We start from the raw sequence: 20,224 nt of genomic DNA, 5'->3' as shown, positions 1-20,224 counted from the left end.
TATCTGGCTGTATTTTTTTCTGCTGGGGTTAGTGTGCGGGCAGCATGCATAACGGCTTTTTCCGATGCATCCGGGAACTGATGGGAGATAACAGCGCCTAGGCCATAGGCGGAAGCGTCTGCAGCTACGATGATCGGCATGGCTGGATCGTAGTGTGTCAACAGCAATTCCGAACTAATAATGGACTTCAGTTTACAAAAGGCAGCGTCACACTGTTTAGTCCAGTTCCAAGAGCTGTTCTTCTGCAGTAAGCTATTCAGTGGGGCGCGAATATCATGCATCGATGGAACGAACGCTGAGTAATAGCTGACAAGTCCCAGGAAGGAACGTAGTGACGAGACATTAGTAGGAGTTGGCATCAGTTTGATAGCTCGGATATTCTCAGGATCCGGCCTGCGGCCGTCGGCATCGAAAATGAACCCCAAGTATTTTACCGACTGCAAATAAAACTGGCATTTCTCTAGGCGTAACCGGAAACCGTTGTCACTGATGCGTTGCAGTACCAATGTCGTGCGTTCTCGTAGCTGTTCTAATGTCGTTGCTACAATTAAAATGTCATCCAAATAAGCCGCGACTCCCGAGATACCTGATAGGATGGTATCCATTAGTTGCTGGAAAATAGATGGTGCAGTTTTGACTCCGAAAGGTAGACGGTTATACTGGAACAAACCACGATGAGTATTGATAGTTAACAGCTCTCTTGATGCTTCATCTACTTCCACTTGCAAATAAGCATCAGCTAGATCCAGCTTAGCGAAAAATCTTCCCCCATTCAGCATGGTAAATAGGTCTGCGGGAACAGGCAGGGGATAATGATGTTGTTCTAGAGCTGCATTGAGACCTGTTGAAAAGTCAGCACATATACGTATCGTGCCGTTGGCCTTCTTAATAACCACAATAGGTGCTGCCCATGCAGAGTAGGAAACGGGAGTGATAACTCCTTGTTGTTGAAGGCGGTTCAACTCTTCATCTACTGTTTGTAATGTTGCATAAGGGACAGGTCTCTTTGGGCGAAAAACAGGCTTAGCCCCAGTTTTCAATCGAAGTGTTGCTTTCATGGCAGAGCAGCGACCCAATCCAGGTCGGAAAATAGTCGAAAACTGCGTCATTAGGTTCCTCGTATAAGCTTCCAAGTCGTGTGGTTGTTGTCGTAGTTGGGGTTGTGATACCAGGTTGCATATGGTATTCAACGGGACATCAGCTAAATTTAAGTGGTCGAACCAATCTAACCCGAGCAAATTTAGGTCAGCTGGCGTTATGTAGCATACCCCAACAAATGCCAAATCACGGAAAGTGACTGTACATTCCATTTGTCCTAGCAGGTGAAGGTAGTTACCACACGCAGTACGAGACTTTTGCGTTGTATGCTGCAAGTTTGGGCTGCCCATTTTGATCCAAGTCTTACGAGAAAGGATAGTGACATCTGATTCTGTATCTATTTGTAATTTAGATGAATGCCCATTAATGTTAACAGTAATAAATTTTCTCTGACTTGGTGATGAGCTTTGACACGAAGATACTAAGCTCAATGAATTGGTGCGGGATCTAGGAAGGGTCTTTTTGGTATTTCTGGATTGACTTGGAGTCTTCTTCGTCAGACAAAAACCATCTTATGACCAATAACCTTACACTTCTTGCATCGATGTTGATTAAATGGGCAGTTTCGAACGTAGTGCCATGCACCATATTGCCAGCAAGGAGCAGGAGGAGTTGCTTTAGTCTGTCGTCTAGAGCTGGAGTGAGATGGACTGGATGAAGCGGGGACGTGTTTGTTTTTGTGAGGTGTCTGTTGCACCGCTCGTACTTCAAATCGGCTAGATCCACCACTCTGGACCATAGAAGTGTCTCGTTGCAGATTGATGAGACGTTGATATTCATTAGCTATATCGTTCAGGGTGAGTTTTGGCTCTTGATCTAAACGACTTAATAGCCTTGTTCGTAAGTCACTGAACTTTTGGTGCTGTAGGCTGCAAATAAGTATCAGGGCCTTAAACTGATCTTCAGTCAAGGACTTTAACCGGAAGCGTTCGCATTCGCGGTTGACGACGCCCACATGCGTAAGAAAATCATCATCTTCGTTCATAGTTAGCTTCAAGCAACGATAACGAGTATTAAACAGTGACGAGTTATCGCCGAAATGTTGGATTAATGTTTGAATTGTGTCTGCAAATGATCGGTCTCGTGGGTTCAACGGCAAGATCAGATTGCAATACTTGTCCAGCTCATTTGCACCCAGTTTACGAAGTAGCAGCCGCACTTTCCAAGCATCATCTTGATTGGCGAAATCAAATTTAAATAGATCTTCATATCGCCTGAACCACATCTCAAAAGTAACATTAGAATCAGGATCGTAATGAAATTCAGCTATGCTATTTGCTATGCCATCTACTGATGGTGCCGTGGTTGAACTAGACGTGCTTGGCTGTAAGGGAGGCGTAACCTTGGTCTCCATTAACATTTGCATCAATTTTAGCTGCTGTTCAAGTAACAGTTCAAGTTTGGCAGGGTCCATAATTCAAAACCACCGTCGCCAATTTGTTATGCTTCGTTATTGCTTGAATGCGATTACTGATGCGTCTTACTCGAACGAACGAAGGATCAATGATTCAGCGACTCGATAGCCTATTCTGGTCCGTTGTCCCCAACTCTGCTAACTCGATCAAGAAGTCTGGGTAAGGTGTAGAAAGTGTATTCTACAGACAACAGCAGATAACAAGTCAGGCAGGCAGATCAGATCAAGCATACAAGTCAAGCGTATTTATACAAATATTTACAATCGATATTGTCATGGAAGATTTTTGAACATTAATCAACAATTGACTGCTATTTGAACATTTAATCGATAGTTCATCAATTGACCTATTTGTACATTTAATCGATAGTTCATCAATTGACCTATTTGCGCCTTTAATCGATAGTTCATGAATTGACCCCAATAAAAATATCTAACATTTAATCGATTCGATGATCGATAAGATAAAATTTAAAAATATGAGTTTGGGGATCTATCGTCCCCAACACTGAGAAGTCCCATGCTAAGACGAAACGGCCTTCCAGTGCTTCCATGTTTTCCATGGTGGTCTAGTTTCAATTGACTCATGATTTCTACCATTGAAATTACTAAAATCTGCACAAAACCCCTTCATTAGCAGACTATTATATCACTTTCAATAATGTTTAACGGTTAGATCGTTACTGTAAAGCCAAAACGCAGCGATATATATATTTGTTCGACATTATCTAGTGGATGTTTTTTCTTTAGTATTAGAACTATTAGAAGTTACCACTGAGAGAATAATCATCAGAAATTTAAATCTAAAATATTGTCAATGAAAATTAGATAATCCGGTTCTATAATAACTGGTTATATTTAACTACATTTATATTTAGAACAATAAAATAATCAGGATAATTTGAGAGATATTAATAAAAATAATGAAAATCACAAAATGTTTATGATGATTGACTGTTATTACTGTAACTTTAATTATGTGTCAAAAAAGGATGTAGCCTTTAAAAGCGTATCTAATCGAATGATGATAATATCTAATGATTTCCTGCATAATACATTAATAATTGCTTTAAATGAAATGTGATATGTCAATAACAAAAATGAAATTTATTAATTATTCTTGTTTTACACTTTGTGTATTTAATCACTTCACGTGATTACATCCGTAATAAAAAAGGACATACCTGAGATATTGATTAGTAACTTTTAGTTTGAAGCTCTAAAAACATATAGCTATTTCAGGTATTCTTCTCAGTAATAGTTATTTAATAAGTATAACTAATGCAGTAAATGTCACCTATGACACTCCATTGTGTTTATCTAACGTAGTTAGTGCTCACCTCATAAGATTTGACACAATAATCATAATCTTTGTATTTAAAACACTTTCGTATTACTTTCATCACTTCTATAACTAACGAACAACGAATCATTTTTTAATTAAATGAATATATGTTTATCCCTATTCGTCTATTGAGATTAAGCATTCACTTAATCTATCACTTGGTAGAGCATAATTTATATTTACTTACATCATGGATCGATTGAAGTCAGACATTAACACCGTTTGATGCCGGTTCATTGGTTTGAAGGCTGGGCGTTCGCGCGTGAGACAGAAGGTTCTTAGTTCGAGTCATTCGTGCAGGATCGTGAACTTTGCACTGGTTAGGATTCCTATGCTAGGACGAAATGGCCGTATAATGCTTCCAGATTTGCAATGGGGGTCTAGTTTATATCGACTCATGAATTCAGCCATTTGATCATTATTATCAACTTCAGATAGCCATTGTTTGAAGGTATTCACTGATAACCTTGCTATTAATACCAATAACACATTGTGCAAATAGCACTTATTTATGATTCATCGTGATATACTGTATGTTCTTCATGAGTAATATTACATATTCTCGGGTGATCATGTTTGATTTAATGATCTTCTATGTATGTATACGTATATAACTGTAAAGCGAATGTACAGCCTGAGCGGAATCACTTTAAAATTAGGAATTTCTACCTATATTTACTGTTTTAATAAAAAACCTCCACATATTACTAGGCTACTTTAATGACCATCATCAAATTACTTAAGCTACTATATGCGCTAACGTCAACAAACAAAAATAATTCCTATTTGTAATAGTAAATTTGGGGATATGTATATTTAGTAAACAAAAACTCAAGCGCGGTAACGCAATTTATTGTTTTGCAAAAAAATTATACAGTGCCCTTGTAATTTATGAAAATCATACATTATATACATGGTTTGCATATCTTCCCTGAGTTGTCTTTCACATACTCCATCATTCTTCCAATCCTGTCGTTATTTCGATAGCTCTCTACTTTTCATTCTGTTTTCTTACTTTAAATCTTCTGCTGGTAAACATTCCACATCCAATTTCTGCTACATACTATATATATGTGTCTACACCACATATATATTGACAAAATCTGTCAAGCGCTTATAAATTTTTTGACGGCTGAATTCATGAGTCAATATAAGCTAGACCCCCATCGAAAACCTGGAAGTATTGAATGGCCATTTTGTTCTAGTATGGGACTTCTCAACAATGCGCATCCACAACTCCGCATACGAGACTCAACCCTTAACCTGTAGATTAATGAGCCGGTATCCAATAGTGTTAATGTCCAACTTCAATTGATCCAGTGCTTCTATGTTTTCAATGATGGTCTAGCTTAGATGGACTCGCGAATTCAACTTTCACGATACTACAATCTCCACAAATCCCATTGCTTATGAATGTGATTACTGTTTCTTCAATTATTAAATTAATTAATGTTCGCAAAAGAATTAGTTTCAATAAGTTAATTTGGACAAATTAAACAGGAACTATGGATTTCAAAATGTCATCAATTCACGTTTATTCAATCAAAAAGGAAAAAAAAGAAAATGATTTAATGGGTTTTTTTCTAAGGTATAAAATAATCAATAAACAGAACTGTTACTAATTGAAGTTAACAGCATTTTTACCTGTCTAATTTTCAACTTTATTAACTGTCACTCTTTACAATGAAAGGGAATTAATGTGAATATTTTTTTAACTTATTATTTCAATAAATTCAATCAAATAAAAGTATGTTAGCCTATGCACTATATACACTTGTAACTTCATTCATTACAGGTTGAATAATACTGTTCATTCTATATTAGTATAAATATTACATTGGTAGGTAAGATGCATTTTAAACGATGGTTAATTATGTTGATTTGATTTAACTCTTAAAATGAGGCTTGATGTAATTTGCGTTTACAATGTGAGAAAACTCATTATATATATATATATATATATATATATATATATATATATATATAATGACCAATGATAGTTGATAAAGATATCCACAATTTATCTTGATACAATTGATATGACATTAGAATAAAGCACTCAGAAATTTAGTCAATTTCTATTGTGCATTCTTGGTGAGCTTTCATTGAATAGATCAGGTATTCATTTACATGTACGTTGGGATAAGTATGTATATTTGTACTTTTATTGCTATTTTCCTATATTTATTTAAGTTATGGTATAGTCTGTTATATTTACAAGAAAATTGTTTGAGTTCTGATTACAGCTTCTAATTTTGGAACAATTTTAGTTGTGATTTGGTCATTAATAAAATAAATGAAAGGAATGTCTGTAAAATTATTTTATCTCAATCACTGTATTTCATGATTCCTTATGCAATAAACCTAGTCAGTTATATTCCGTAAAATGAATGAAATTAACTGAATTCCAGTCAATTCCCCCCTCCATATCTTCAAATAAAATAATGATCGATTGAAATATTTCCACTCAATTATATTGCTAATGGAATATTCAGTGAGTTAACTGTCATTTACACTTCTAGTTAAGTGGATAATTCTGTTCATGAACGAAATTTGATTACTTAAATGATGTTATCCTTATTATAGAATTTTATGATGAGAGTTTTCTCTAACTTTCTGAACAGATAAGTAAAAGGTTTTACATTGTGCTTGTGACTACAGTATGAATAGTTTACATTTAGAATGTCGAAATATTTCATGGGTTATTGAATATGTCTATTCAAATTGAAAGCGGTACATGGTATGTAAATGAAAACTATTTTAATTTTTATGTTATAATCCTCAAAACTACATATTCGTTCATGTTAGTTAGTGAGCCATATTATACTGGCTTACTTGATAATGATAAGTGGTTATACATAAGTCTATTAAAATCACTATATATGCATACTTTATAGATAAAGTACATTTGGCTGAGTTATAGTTTACAGCTTGAATAATGTATCAGTTGACCAAACACAACTGAAGTCATCAAGATCAGTCTCATCAAACGGAATTACTATATTCAAAAAACATCTGTGCGACGATAGTAAATATTCTGCTAATTCCTATAGTTCTTGCTTTTTCTCCGACTTTTCATTCAATGGGCAAGACTGACTAACACATGTCATGATCACCAATATTCAATTGTATATCCGTGTGCACTTATTAAAGAATTCTAAGCCGTCAAAAAGGTTCTCAACTATCCTAGTGGCCAATTTGTAATCTCTCAGTAATTATAACTACTTCTTTAAGCATATCTATCAAATATTGCCTTTGAATATATAATTATCTAATTGGCCGTCTATACTGAATCAACTCTCCAATTATTCACCATTATGTTGATACATACATATAAACTCGTATTATGACTATATAGTTGATCAATATCCGATCTGTAATAGCTGAGTTTTTACTTGTAAAACATATGCATGTGTTTACCTGATCAATTCATGAAAACAAAAGCCGTTGGAAAATTCAGTACAAATTTTAATGTAACGAAAGTAAGTTAAGACTAAGTTCAGCAAAATATAATGTTATTTGTAAAGTGGATTTAGGTTGGACAAAGGAGTTTTCTATAATTAGTCGATGTATGCTGAATTTTCAAAAACAGCCAACCTACATAGTAGTGGATCATTTGTCTACTTTAAGGCCTATTGTAGTGAACAAGAACACATACGGGGACAATCGATTGTGTTTTGAATACAAAATTATAGAACATCTTAGTAAAATCTGAGAATCATACAGTAAATACTTCATTTGCAAAATGTAAATCAATCGTCTCAGACATGATTGTCCCTTCGTTTCCCCACCAAACATTCTTCGTTCTTGTTCTTTTCTCTTTGATCTTCCAAACCTTCTGCTTCAAGGCATTTCACTTTCGATTAATGATATATACTACTTATATTTGTCGATATCAGTAGCAAACATCCTAATATCCAACTGTGACAAAACTTCATTTCACAATAATATCTGATCGGCTTTTTGTCAAAATAAGATTTATCCTGTATGCTATATTTGTTCAAATAAATGTATTATTTTCCCATCATAGTAAATAAACACAATCAATTTAAATCTGTGTCAATAATTTCATGAATACAAAGGATAAGTGTATTATTTCTATGAAAAGCCATTGAAGCCTAATTTACATAATCAGATATAACAAAGCAATTGGGTTTCTTATATAGAATAATGTCAATTGTAAATTCTAACTTGTTATTATTACGAAATTGAATTATTGACAATGATTATTGTTAACAAAATAATCATAATGAATATACAGGAAGTTTCAGTGAGATTTATTCGTTTCTTTTCTTTCTTTTTCTTTCTTTTCTTTTTTCCAAAAATCTGTTGTATGCAGCAATAAAGTGTCTTGTTTTCGTTTTCAAATTAGTAAATTATGTATAATACATTTTATTACGTAACAATCAAGTCTAGATTAAAAATAATCTACTAATTATATATCAAATATTCTCTAATTTTGATGGAGTTTTGTTCTCTGAGCTGAATGGTTTGTTTGTGGAGTTGTCATCGTTCTTCTGAACGACATCATGATCCACCTGAGCCACAAATCTTCTCCATCTCATTCTCTAGTTTATACATAATTATGTTGTTTATTAATCAGTTAATATCAGAAGCGGTTTCGTTATTATAGTCATTTTAATAGTTGAGATTATCAGTCAATTGAAGCTAGACCACCATCAGTTAATAACTGATTAAATAATTTCTAAGAATGAACGTAATTTAAGTACGTTTTGTTCTTATAACATATACATATTCTATATGATACAGATAGATTATGTCAGTTATATATAGGTAAAGAATTTAATAACTTTGTAGGTATTTGTCACTGAAAGCCAAAGTATATAGTTATTGATATTAGTTATATTAACACTTGTATATAACTCAGTTTAACATGTATAACCAATCATTATGAATATTATTTAAATAAGAGTTTGAATGTACTCTGTGAATGAGTATTAATTACAATAAATATACCGGTTGCTTACATTCGTCTAATATAAAACATTCTTTAATTCTTGAAATAAGGTATAATTTATTTAAACGGTACTTTCAACACATTCATTTTAAGTATAATTTCCTACAATATTACGTAATGTTAAGGATGATTTACCGTGACACAAAACATTTTGAGTCGAACACAATATAACTTACTGCTCTCATTATCTAATTAGTTCAAAATTCAACAGATTAAAAACAAAAAGTAATAAAATTGCAGATTAATTATCACTTTTATTCTCTTAAAATGTTGAAATATTTAATTTACTAATGATGTTGGGGAGACCCAGAATATTGCTCATTAAATGCCTAGAGGGGCCCTGAAAGCTCTAGGATACATTTCGTTCAATCAGCATTGAATAGAATTATCTTAGAAATATCTAGAAAGTGAGGAGCCACGTATCACATTTATGATTGAATGACTGCCTATCTTCGTACTACGTTCAGTAGGGTTTTACAACCTTCCAGAAGCTAAAAGTTACTAGAAATGCTATAAATACCCTGAATTTTCTGCACATCAACTAATCGTAGAGTAAAGTGTTCTTTCCACACTTCACGCCTTTTCTCTCGTGTTAAGTATTTTGTGTAGATTTACCCCAGAGTTATTAGAATAACTTAGGAAACCGATTCAAGTGTTCACTCAAGCGATTTATCAAATGACAGTAATAAATAAGTTTGTTTTGATAGAAAGTCGTTAATAATTCTCACTTATCAGGTCAAACAGAACTTTATGTGCTGGTAAATGTTGAAAATTAAGAACAACGTACAAGCATTTTCTATCCTGTTTGAAATGATGACGAAATAGGAAAGGTAATCCAATCACAATTTTTCCCTGATCATAAATGCTTGCATACAGCTTTAAGAAAAAAGTAATTCTAACAGTGGCAAACATTTCTCAAGTCGAATGTAAAGCAATGATGTTAATGATAATTTCCCATACTTAATGAATCAAAAGTAACGGTTTTTCATATTAGTTAAAAATCTATTAGAAGTTAATGGTTTATATTTACTGTGATTTCAGTGCTACTACAGCTTCTGTCAGTCACAAGTATGTTGTATTCACTTAAATACAAATGAACAGAAAATTATATTACACTGACTAGATTTCAATCCTATCTCAGACACATTACTAGCAACGTAATAACTGTTGTCCAAATTAGTGGCTAACTGAGTTTAGTAGCGCAGTGGATAATGCTATTGTGGTTTGAAAATAATGGTGTTGAGTTTGAGTCCCAGTGTGAACATCAACAATGAGATGTAAGTACATCAAAATATAGAGTTGAAATTGTAGCGAAATGGAAATCGTTTATTTTACTGTTAACCATATACCATCCACTTCATAAAAACATTAACATCATTTAACTGTTAAATAGTTCATGTTAAAAGGTTTCTCATGAATTATTTCACTCCCATTTCATGACCAGTTATTTTCTCCACATGATCACTTTTCATTTGTATATATGAAAATTATTTATTTATAATTACTCTAAGTATAAATGGTTATGCAGAGACTATTGGACTTTCGTAATTTACAACGTGGACTGATTTTGGTTGGATAACTACTGGATTCTGGATAAGTATTCTATAGGTTAAATGCCTTGGCTCCATATCCAGTTAGGTTGTGGATATACATTTCTAATGATTTTCATAATCGTTCATTCATTTCATACACTCCTAATCAGCTACGCTAAATTATGAATAGTGAAATAAAACTATGTTAATTAAAGTAAACTAATTATCACTGATATTTTTTTATTAATAATCTGTATCAGAAGGAATTCTGTGGAGATTGTAGTAATTTCAGTAGTTGAGATCATGAGTCAATTGGAGCTAGACCACCATGGACAACCTGGAAGCACTGGACGGCCAATTCGTCCTATTGTGAGACTCCTCAGCAGTGCGCACCCACGACCCCGCCTCGCGGGACTCGAACCCAAGACCTACCAGTCTCACGCCATGCGCCTAACCAACTAGACCACTGAGCCGCTTGGAGCAAGACAAGTTTTTAATGGTGGTCAAATATCAATCGGTTCATAATTTCAATGAAAGGTTTTTATCATCGTTTTAAACAAAGTCATCATAGTCTACTTCAAGTATAATTTACAAATCGGCTTGTTCTAACGATCTTGTAAATAGTTGAGTATCGTGTTATTTCCATGTAGATTTGTATTTGTATAGAATTTTATGTTTTTTTAACTACAAATCATGATGCTTATGTGTGTACATATGATCTTTGAAACTAATGAACTTGAAATACATTTTTGAAGAAATTATATTATCCCCACTTACATTTCGTATTATCGTGCAGAATAACCAATGGTGAAGAAATTTTGCACATATCTATTATTGATTGATCGTTGACTGTAGTAACTAACATCATGTTTGTTTCATCTTTTAATGTTATTTAAAATTGTAACGATCAAGTTGCGAATCGGTAACTAATATGAATGATTCAACTCAATTGTTCTAAATTATGATGTTAGCTATTTGAAAATAGTTGACTATAAACCATCAACTTATTTGCTACTTGTCATAAAGTTGTACTCATAATATTCATAGAACTGATACTCTATTTACGATTCGAATATTCACCAAACAACTTCACAATTTGAAACGTCACCTCTGATCTATTCAAACCATCAATCAAAATCAATACAGATGATTATAGATCTAAATTACTTTATCAATATGGTAATCATTTTCAGAAAAATGTTTTTCCTATAAACAGATTGATATATCTAATTCAATGTAAACATTTAAACAAAACAGAACAATGAGAATTGAAGAATAAAAAAATAAACAAATTTGTTATATTCTAAGTTTAACCAGTATTATACAATCTAAAGTTATATTAGGTATTATGATTAAGAGACAATGCTTCAACATAGATGATTCAATGAATTTATGATAGTTGTATTAAATTTGATAGAAAATTATAAATTGAATGCGTAGTTACAAGTTGAAAAACAAATCTGAGGGTGAAGTTGTAGATCCTACAACATAACAACTTTATAATTCTAATGTAAGAAAACTATGACGCGAATATTAAAGTAAGTAAGCAAGTAAGTAAGTAGGCAGGTAGGTGAGTAAGCAAGTAAGTAACTGCATAATTAATTTACATATTTATTCATTATTTACAAAAAGGAATATGAATAAAAACACTAACAAATATGATTTGTCTATAATTAGAATTATTTGCTTTATTACAAAAGAAGTGAGGTAAAATATGAGCTCTCATAAAAATAAAATCGTATGTTCTTTTTAGCTTATTATAATGTTTGTCTTGTTTTGAACATTCATTTCAACTTCACTGATTTCAAATTTATCAGACCATTTATTTGAATTGTATTGTAGTGAATAAACACTCAAGTGAAGAAGCCCAATTTGTTAAGTGGTGAATTATAGAGTTGTTTAGTAAACTGTGAGAAATCATACATTAAATACTTCAATTGTAAATTCTTCATCAATTGTCCTTTACATCCTTCATGATTCTTTAGTTCAATCTTATTAACCTTCTGATTGGTGTTTCATACTAATTATATCGAAAGACATAAATAGCATGCACCACAGTGTTATTTGAAAATCTATTTTCTACATGCGTTGTACTTTAGATTTTCATTGAGAATCTTTATTACAAATCCCGCCTAAAAAGATTTCGGTAAGCCGGGAACTCCCATGTAAACATGTAGAAAAAAATGAACAAAGAAAAGGACATTCATTTTTGTTTGGTTTTTTATCATGGTTCTACACTGAGCTAAACTTATCAAATATTTTATGATTTTAAAAGTTGAGATCATGAGTCATTTGAAGCTAGACCACAATTGATAACATGGAAGCACTGGACGTCGGTTTTCGTTCCAGCATGGGACTGCACAGAAGTGCGCACCCACGACATCGCCTCGCGAGATTCGAACCCACGACCTATCGGTCTCACGTGAGAGTGCTTAACCTCCAGACCACTAAGCTGGCATCCAACCGTGTTAATGTCTAACTTCAACCAATCTACAGAATTGAGCGACACATCCACCATTGTCTTCAGTGAGTTACTATCTCACAAAACACCTGGTTGACCTCCATTGGTCACTACTTCTCACTAGAACTCCAGGAAATACCTCTTGAAGCCAGTCCCACATTAGGACTTACATTAGGTTGTAGCGTCACGGTTGACTCTGATCACCACTACAAGAAGGTTGCGTACCAGATATCAGAAGGCGATTGGAGGTTGTAGCGAGAGTTATTTGTTGGTGATCCCGTGGTATCGAAAGAATACTGAGATCGTGCCAAAGAAGTACAAGCGGAACCACTGAGCAAACGCAAGTGCGTGCAAGGTCACAATCAACGGAAGAAAGTATGTCTTTAGTACAGTTAAACAAACAAGTACAGTAAAACAATCACTGGTACAATTGGTTATAATAATAATTGCTTCCATTAAACCAATCGCTTCTCCTGATAAAAGGTCACTACAAGGTTTTCCATGGTGGTCTAGGTTCAATCGACTCATGATCTCAACTATTAAAATTACTATAGTATCCACAAGACCCCTTCTGATATCAAATATTTTATGAGTTTTATTTTTATCAGCCTCTAAACCACTTACCTCAATTCTTAATTTTATTAAATAATAACCAGGATTATTTACTACCTTATCCACCACATCTAATAGCTTTGTTAGTCATTCACAATTATTTTCATTAACTTTTAAGTTTCTAAAATTACTACATAATACACCGCCACTTGACTAGTATATTTCATTATTATTATTATTATTATTATTATTATTATTATTATCAAACATATATCAATATATATATATATAGGGTTGTGGAGATTGCTGAATTTTTATTGAGATCATGAACCGATCAATGTTAGATAACTACTGAGATCCGTGGAGCACTGAACGGCCGTTTCGTCGCAGTATAGAATTCTTTAACTGTGAGCATCCACGATCCTGTTCAGGGCGCTCGAAACCATGACCTTAGGTCTCATGCAAACGCTTAACTTCGAGACTAATAAGCCTAAATCCAACGGTTTTAACGTCTGACTTCAACCAATATATACATATATCTATATAGAAAGAGAGCCATGATAAAAAGGCTAACTGGAGAGAACTATTTATTTCATCTTTTCCTTTTTTTTCCAAGTGTCTAGATGTGAATGTCTGACTTATCGAGATTAATTCTGAACATGAAGTTTACATTTCTGTGTTTCTCCCCGAAATTCATCTAGATATGTGTAATAAATTACGAATTTCATATTTAAAAACAGAGCAAATATACTTAGTATAAGAAACAGTATATGCAATAAATTACTGCACTTTATTAGGATGAGATGAAATATTAGATAACATTTTAATTCGACAAACCATTCTCTTGCATTAGTTGCATTTTATATTCTATGAGTGTTTTTAAAAATTAGGCATAAATTCCATATTCATATTTTTACTATTTTTGGTCGTATAAGGATTTGTGTTGATTAACCACTGTATAATAAAATTATAAATTATGGACGACCTTTGAGCGATCCTGAAGTGACTTTGAGAATGTCCATCTACTTACAAGGACTAAATGAGGGTTATAAACCACTGTGAGTAATTTGAATTAACATTTACAGTTTATGGTTCGGGTTATGAACTAAGTTTAGAGTTTTCATGATGAACTGATATCAGATAAAATGCCAAGACGCTATTAAACCAAATGGTTGAATGAATTTCACGTCAAAATTCAAGACTATTTATCTTATATCTAATTGGTTTGTCCATAAATTGTAGTCTCGCGCATTAAATTTCAGCGACTTTGATTAAAACGTTGCCGCATTTTCTTGTTGGAGATTGAATAACATTTTTTATCTTGTAGCTTGTATCATACACATCATAGTGCTCCCTGTTTTAAGAATCGATTTTCACTGGTTTTTAAAAGATGTATACGATACTTAAATTCACTTGGTGTTGTTTTACTTGTATCTTCCCATTGTTATTTAGGACTGCTATTGATCAGTCTTATGTTGGCATAAGTGCATCCTGTGTGGACTGCCTCGATAAAGCTTTAAATCACAAGCTTTTTAAGTAAAGATGGATATTGGCTAGCGGTGGAATACAGGACACGCGTTTCGTCATGTTTGGGACTCGTCAGCTGGATGTACCTCCAACTCAGAGTTGATGTTCACTCCGGGACTCGACTGGATAACGCGATGGCATTTGAAGTGAATGGTACTGGGTTCGAGTCTCAGAGTGAACATCAACTGTGAGATGCAGGTTCATTCGGCTGGTGAGCCCCAAATAGGACGAAACGCGCTTCCTGTATTTCACTGCCAGCCATTATCTATCATCGCTTGAATACGATACTGTTTTTGCGTTGCCAAGTTTTATTTACATCCAACTTTAAAGAAATATTCGATGAGAAGTCTAATTTTGGTATACAGTTTTCTAGACTAACTGGTTAGTTAAAATAAAATAAAGTAAAAAAAGTGTTGTACTCAGTTTACTTTCATTAAATAATGCCTTATAAAATCTCAATTAATTTATTGATAACAAATTGAGAATTCTAACTTTCAATTCATGTTCATAACTGCCCACCTTTCTTGTATTTTATGTAAATTATCTAAGTTTAACAATATTTATTTGCCACAAAATGAATAATTAATTTCCTATCTATTTTTTGTTTTACTTTTTACATAAAAGCTCTTTATTTGATACAGTATGTCAAATAACAATCTAACATTAAAAGAGCTAATCCGTGTTGGGTAGGGACAGGTATCTACCTCAGTACAATGGAAGATGGTCGAGCAATTTTGTGGATTGGTTGAGGTTATACATTAACACCATCGGATGCTGGCTCAGGGGTTTAGAGGTTAAGCGTTAGCAAGCGAGACTGAAGGCCCTGGGTTTGAATCCCGCGAGTGGGATCATGAATGTGCTCTGCTGAGGACTCCCACAATAGGTCGAAACGGCCATGCAGTGGTTCCAGGTTTTCATTTGTGGTTTAATATCAGGCGGTTCATGATCTCAATCAAAAAATTAAAAGAAGAGTTCGTTAACTGAAATTAGCAACCAGATTGTATGTGAAAAAAACTATGGATAAAATTCTTTAGCGTCTGTTGAAAAAGATTACATCCAAAACGATAAACAGATTAATGTTATAAAATTGTTTCAGTTTCTGCTTGTCACTCGTATGAAATCTTTATGATACACATTTCATTCATAATCATTTGACTTATTCAGCTATTATTAGGGCTCAATTAATATATACAGGAAGATGAAAAAAACTGAAATTGTACGAAACTTTAGAACTAAATACACAATGGATATACTTGGCGTTAACATCTATTATTAGGTAGAAATACTAATCGACTTATGACAGATGATCTTGACTAAGTATATAATGTAAATTGTTCATCATAATGTACATCCTTTTATCAAATTTACATTTTTTTGACTAAACATGTAGTAACGTTTCAGTATTGTTGGTGGAAAAATTAAACAATATTTTTCCCTTGTTTGCCAAATAACAAATATAAAGCTGTAAATCAATTTTCCTGCTTCTCGTTAAAACTTAAAACAAAACGGATCTTAAAGCGTTGATATCTCTATACTTATTCAATACATCATCTTTTGTAGTATATTGTTGATCATATTGCATAAGAAACGTATTGAAATTATTGGTATTGACTGAGTAATTGTTGCTTATAAGAAGTGTATAACCAAAGTTGAGCATCCCTATCCTAAAGATTGTTTTCATGTTTATTTACCTAAATATACACAATTTTCTGTTTTAAAATCTATATGATGCAGTTCAATCAGTGATAAAATCATATAATTTTAAGAAAAAGCAGCATTTCCTTTTTCTATACTCCAAATTCATGTCATAAAAGAATACTCTAGTGAAATTCATTTAATACATTTATGATGTCATTAACTATTATTCAACTTTCATATACCTTAGTAACTATTTTCCACTTAGCAACAAATAGCCTTAGATATTTTGAACAATTTAAAATGTACTAAAGAAATAATTTTACACAAACACGAAATTAACAACATACACATTTGAAAAAATGAACAAAAAAAACAGTTTTATAAAACATGGAATAGTTTTGTTGCAATGACACTATAACTTATATTAGAGTATAATAAAGTTTATGTTTACCAAACAGTTATAAATTTTAATTATGATGAAAGTGAAGTGTTTTTTTTTATTTTCAACAATATTTTCTTCCATCTTATCTGTTACTGAGTTTGTCATTTAATAAAAGTTTTTTTTGTTTTTCTTTTTTGTTTTTAAATTATGAGAAACTCTTGTTGAACTGGCTATTCAACTATAAATCAAATGTGGTAGATTTGTCTCTAGGGTGTTGATATATGAGTTTTTTGCTGTTTTTATTTTTATCTTTTTTTAAAATCTTTTTTTATCACCATGATTTGATTTATCTTTAATATATTTTATGTGAAGTATACGTTTTTTTTGTGATTACTACTAACAGAGTATAAGTAGGTTGAGTCAATCTTGAAAATATTTCTCTCATGATAAATAGATGAAGATGGTAGATATTTTCTCAGCAGTGTGCATCTACGGTCCCACCCCCCGCGGGATTCGAACCGAGGACCTATCAGTCTCGCGCGTGAGCGCTTAACCATTAGACTACTGAGCTGGCATCCAACAGTGTTAATGTCTAACTTCAATGACCATCCAGTGCTTCCAGGTATTCCATGGTGGTCTAGGTTCAACTGACTCATGATTTTAACAATTGAAATTACTAAAATCTCCACGAAACCCCTTCTGATAATAGATATTTTGTTAAAATATTTAAGTTTTTTTGAGATCACAATGTATATTTAAATGCATTAGCATTTGATAAAGTTTGTTTAACAGATATTTTGGATTCATCTGTATGAATATTCATTTCCTTGTTACTGGTGTTAATGACTACAAATAATCAGTTTTTATTGGGATATACATGTATCCTGAGTGGGTTGTCTCGAAAGTTCCATTTAGTCTTAAAAATTTACATCAAAGTCTGATAGTGTCTAGGAGTTAAATCCGGATCTTGTTTCCTCTTATTTAATTCGATGGATGTACCGGAATTCATGTGTTGATGTTAACATTAAATCCTATTGTTATACAACTATATAACTTTGTTAGGAATTAGGATTGAAAACATCAGTTGCAAAGTTCGACTTTCCATTTGAAATAACTCATGCGTAGCTTAGATTTTCCATAATAACACAATAATATATTTGTAATATCTTAGAGAATCGGAAATTGAATTTCTGACGTTTCACGATTGAATTATGTTATTTCTTCTCTGAAGATGCAGGTTATACTAAGTCGCGAAAAATCAGAAATAATGAAAACCTCAAAAGGATGGGGATTCATCTATATTTTCCTATTTCATGTAGTGGCAAATATATAGTTGAAGATTCTCGTAACGAGACTGTTGCTTCGTCAAAGTATGATAAATAATTGATTACAAACCCTGTTTTACAATACATTTTCTGGTGAGATATCTGTCATAATTTTTCGAAAATAATCCAGTTTTTTAATGAGAGTAACTAAATAATTATTCACCAGAAAATATGTGCAATATTCCATAATGTCAGTGAGATGTCTAGTACCTCTAACAATACTCAAGACCACTGACTGATGTTAACAGTTTTGCATTTTAACTGCTTTATAAGAAATTTAAGTTTGAACACACTACTTATTAGACAGTAACAAATACAATTACATATTCATAGATAAACTTTAGTCAGAACATCAGTAACTGTATGATTTTCTTCAAAATACACTCAATCTACAATTTCAAGCGACTAAATTAAGGTCTGAATTCAAATCACCTGCTTACCACTGAACAGGAAGATACAAAAGACACAAGCCATTTGTCATCGATTTATGAATAGGATGCATCTCATTGTAATCGCAGAATGAATAAGATAAATCGCACAGAAAATATCAGTTTCATCAAGATTGAAGAAATGTCTTGTTAGCCACTAACAATTAACATAAAACTTTATCCGTAATTTATAGCTACTCGTGGGTGAGAATATTCAAACAAGTAAAAATACGATATTTATATGATTGTTCTCCAGCTTTAATCATCAAAGATTATCCAGTACAGTAATATGAAGTTGTTTTTTGTTTTGGTTAAAATATGTAAAGTCAATAAATAAACTCTAGGTAGCCAATTTTCGATGCAAATTTTCTCTTCGATCAATGTTTTTCTTTAAAAAAAGGAACAATCTTCTGTTTTATTTTATCATAATTGGTTTTTATCACTGATGATAAAGTCTAGACAAATATATCATTTAACATAGCTAATTGATATTAGTTTAAGAACCTTTTAGAACCATGGAGGATTGATTTACCCTTTCAGGGTCTTTATTGATAATACTATTGTTTTAAATTAGATCCTCATCAAACTTTACTCTGATATACATTAATATTTATATGCATTTATAAAATTATTAAACTAGTTACGGTAGTTTATCAGTCAGGGATAACAGTAGAATAGATAAACACAAATAAACATAATAAGTAAAAAGTAAAAACTGATAGTGTGACGACAGTGTACTAATTGTAGTAAGAACAATCAAGGCTTAAATCAATGTTCAATGCAGCCAACATAAGTCAATCGTTCTCCAGCCCATCTATGGTGATTCTTAAACTAAATGATATATTACTTGGTTTTGCCACATCCATGCGTATCTACAAATTCAGCAGCTACTCTGGAGAACGATACGTTGAGCGTATAACCAGGCTACTGAGCCAACGAGTTAATGAACACCACTCTGCGTGCTTGGTAAAGGGTACCGACACAACATTTTTCAGTTCTGTTCCATAACACTTGGTCAGTGCTTGTCATGTAGTAGATAGAAATAGGTCATGTAAAGTGATTTATCGTATTTCTACTAGTTTCCTTCCTTCACTTCTTATACATACCAGAAGCTATGGGGTTTCGAGCTAACAATCCAAGTCTTTGTATTCGTAGGAAATCTGTAACATTTTTATCTCTTAATTGGCCGAATCAGCCTTAAAAAAGATTATATTTATTATTATTTTCCATACTCCTTTTTCGTTTATTTTTATTCACTCCCCCTTTTTTTCAAATACACACTTCACTGTTCAATTATCTGAATACTTCTTATTACGCGATCTTATGATTTCTAATGTGCATTATTTCAGTGTCTATATTTTTCCTATTATTAAACAATGATTCAAGCCTTTATTGTTCTTGTCACAATTAGTACATCTGTCATCACATTGTACTCTTATTATGTATATTTATGCTAATTTATTTCCCTGTTATCACTGACTCATAAACTACCTTAATTGGTTTAGTAATTTCATAAATGCATATAAATATTACTGCAGATTAGA

At 32.6% G+C, this 20,224-nt stretch overlaps 1 protein-coding gene across 1 annotated transcript in view; it reads left to right on the top strand.

Moving 5' to 3' along the window:
• The window catches only part of MS3_00002914 (uncharacterized protein), a 58,464-nt gene that overhangs the window by 8,319 nt on the left and 29,921 nt on the right, over positions 1 to 20,224 (top strand). The gene's annotated exons all lie outside the window — the stretch shown is intronic.

This window comes from Schistosoma haematobium, chromosome ZW, assembly GCF_000699445.3.
Source record: "Schistosoma haematobium chromosome ZW, whole genome shotgun sequence".
Taxonomy (NCBI): Eukaryota; Metazoa; Platyhelminthes; class Trematoda; order Strigeidida; family Schistosomatidae; genus Schistosoma; species Schistosoma haematobium.
Note: the sequence above shows the minus strand (reverse complement) of the source record. Positions and strands in the feature narration are given on the sequence as shown.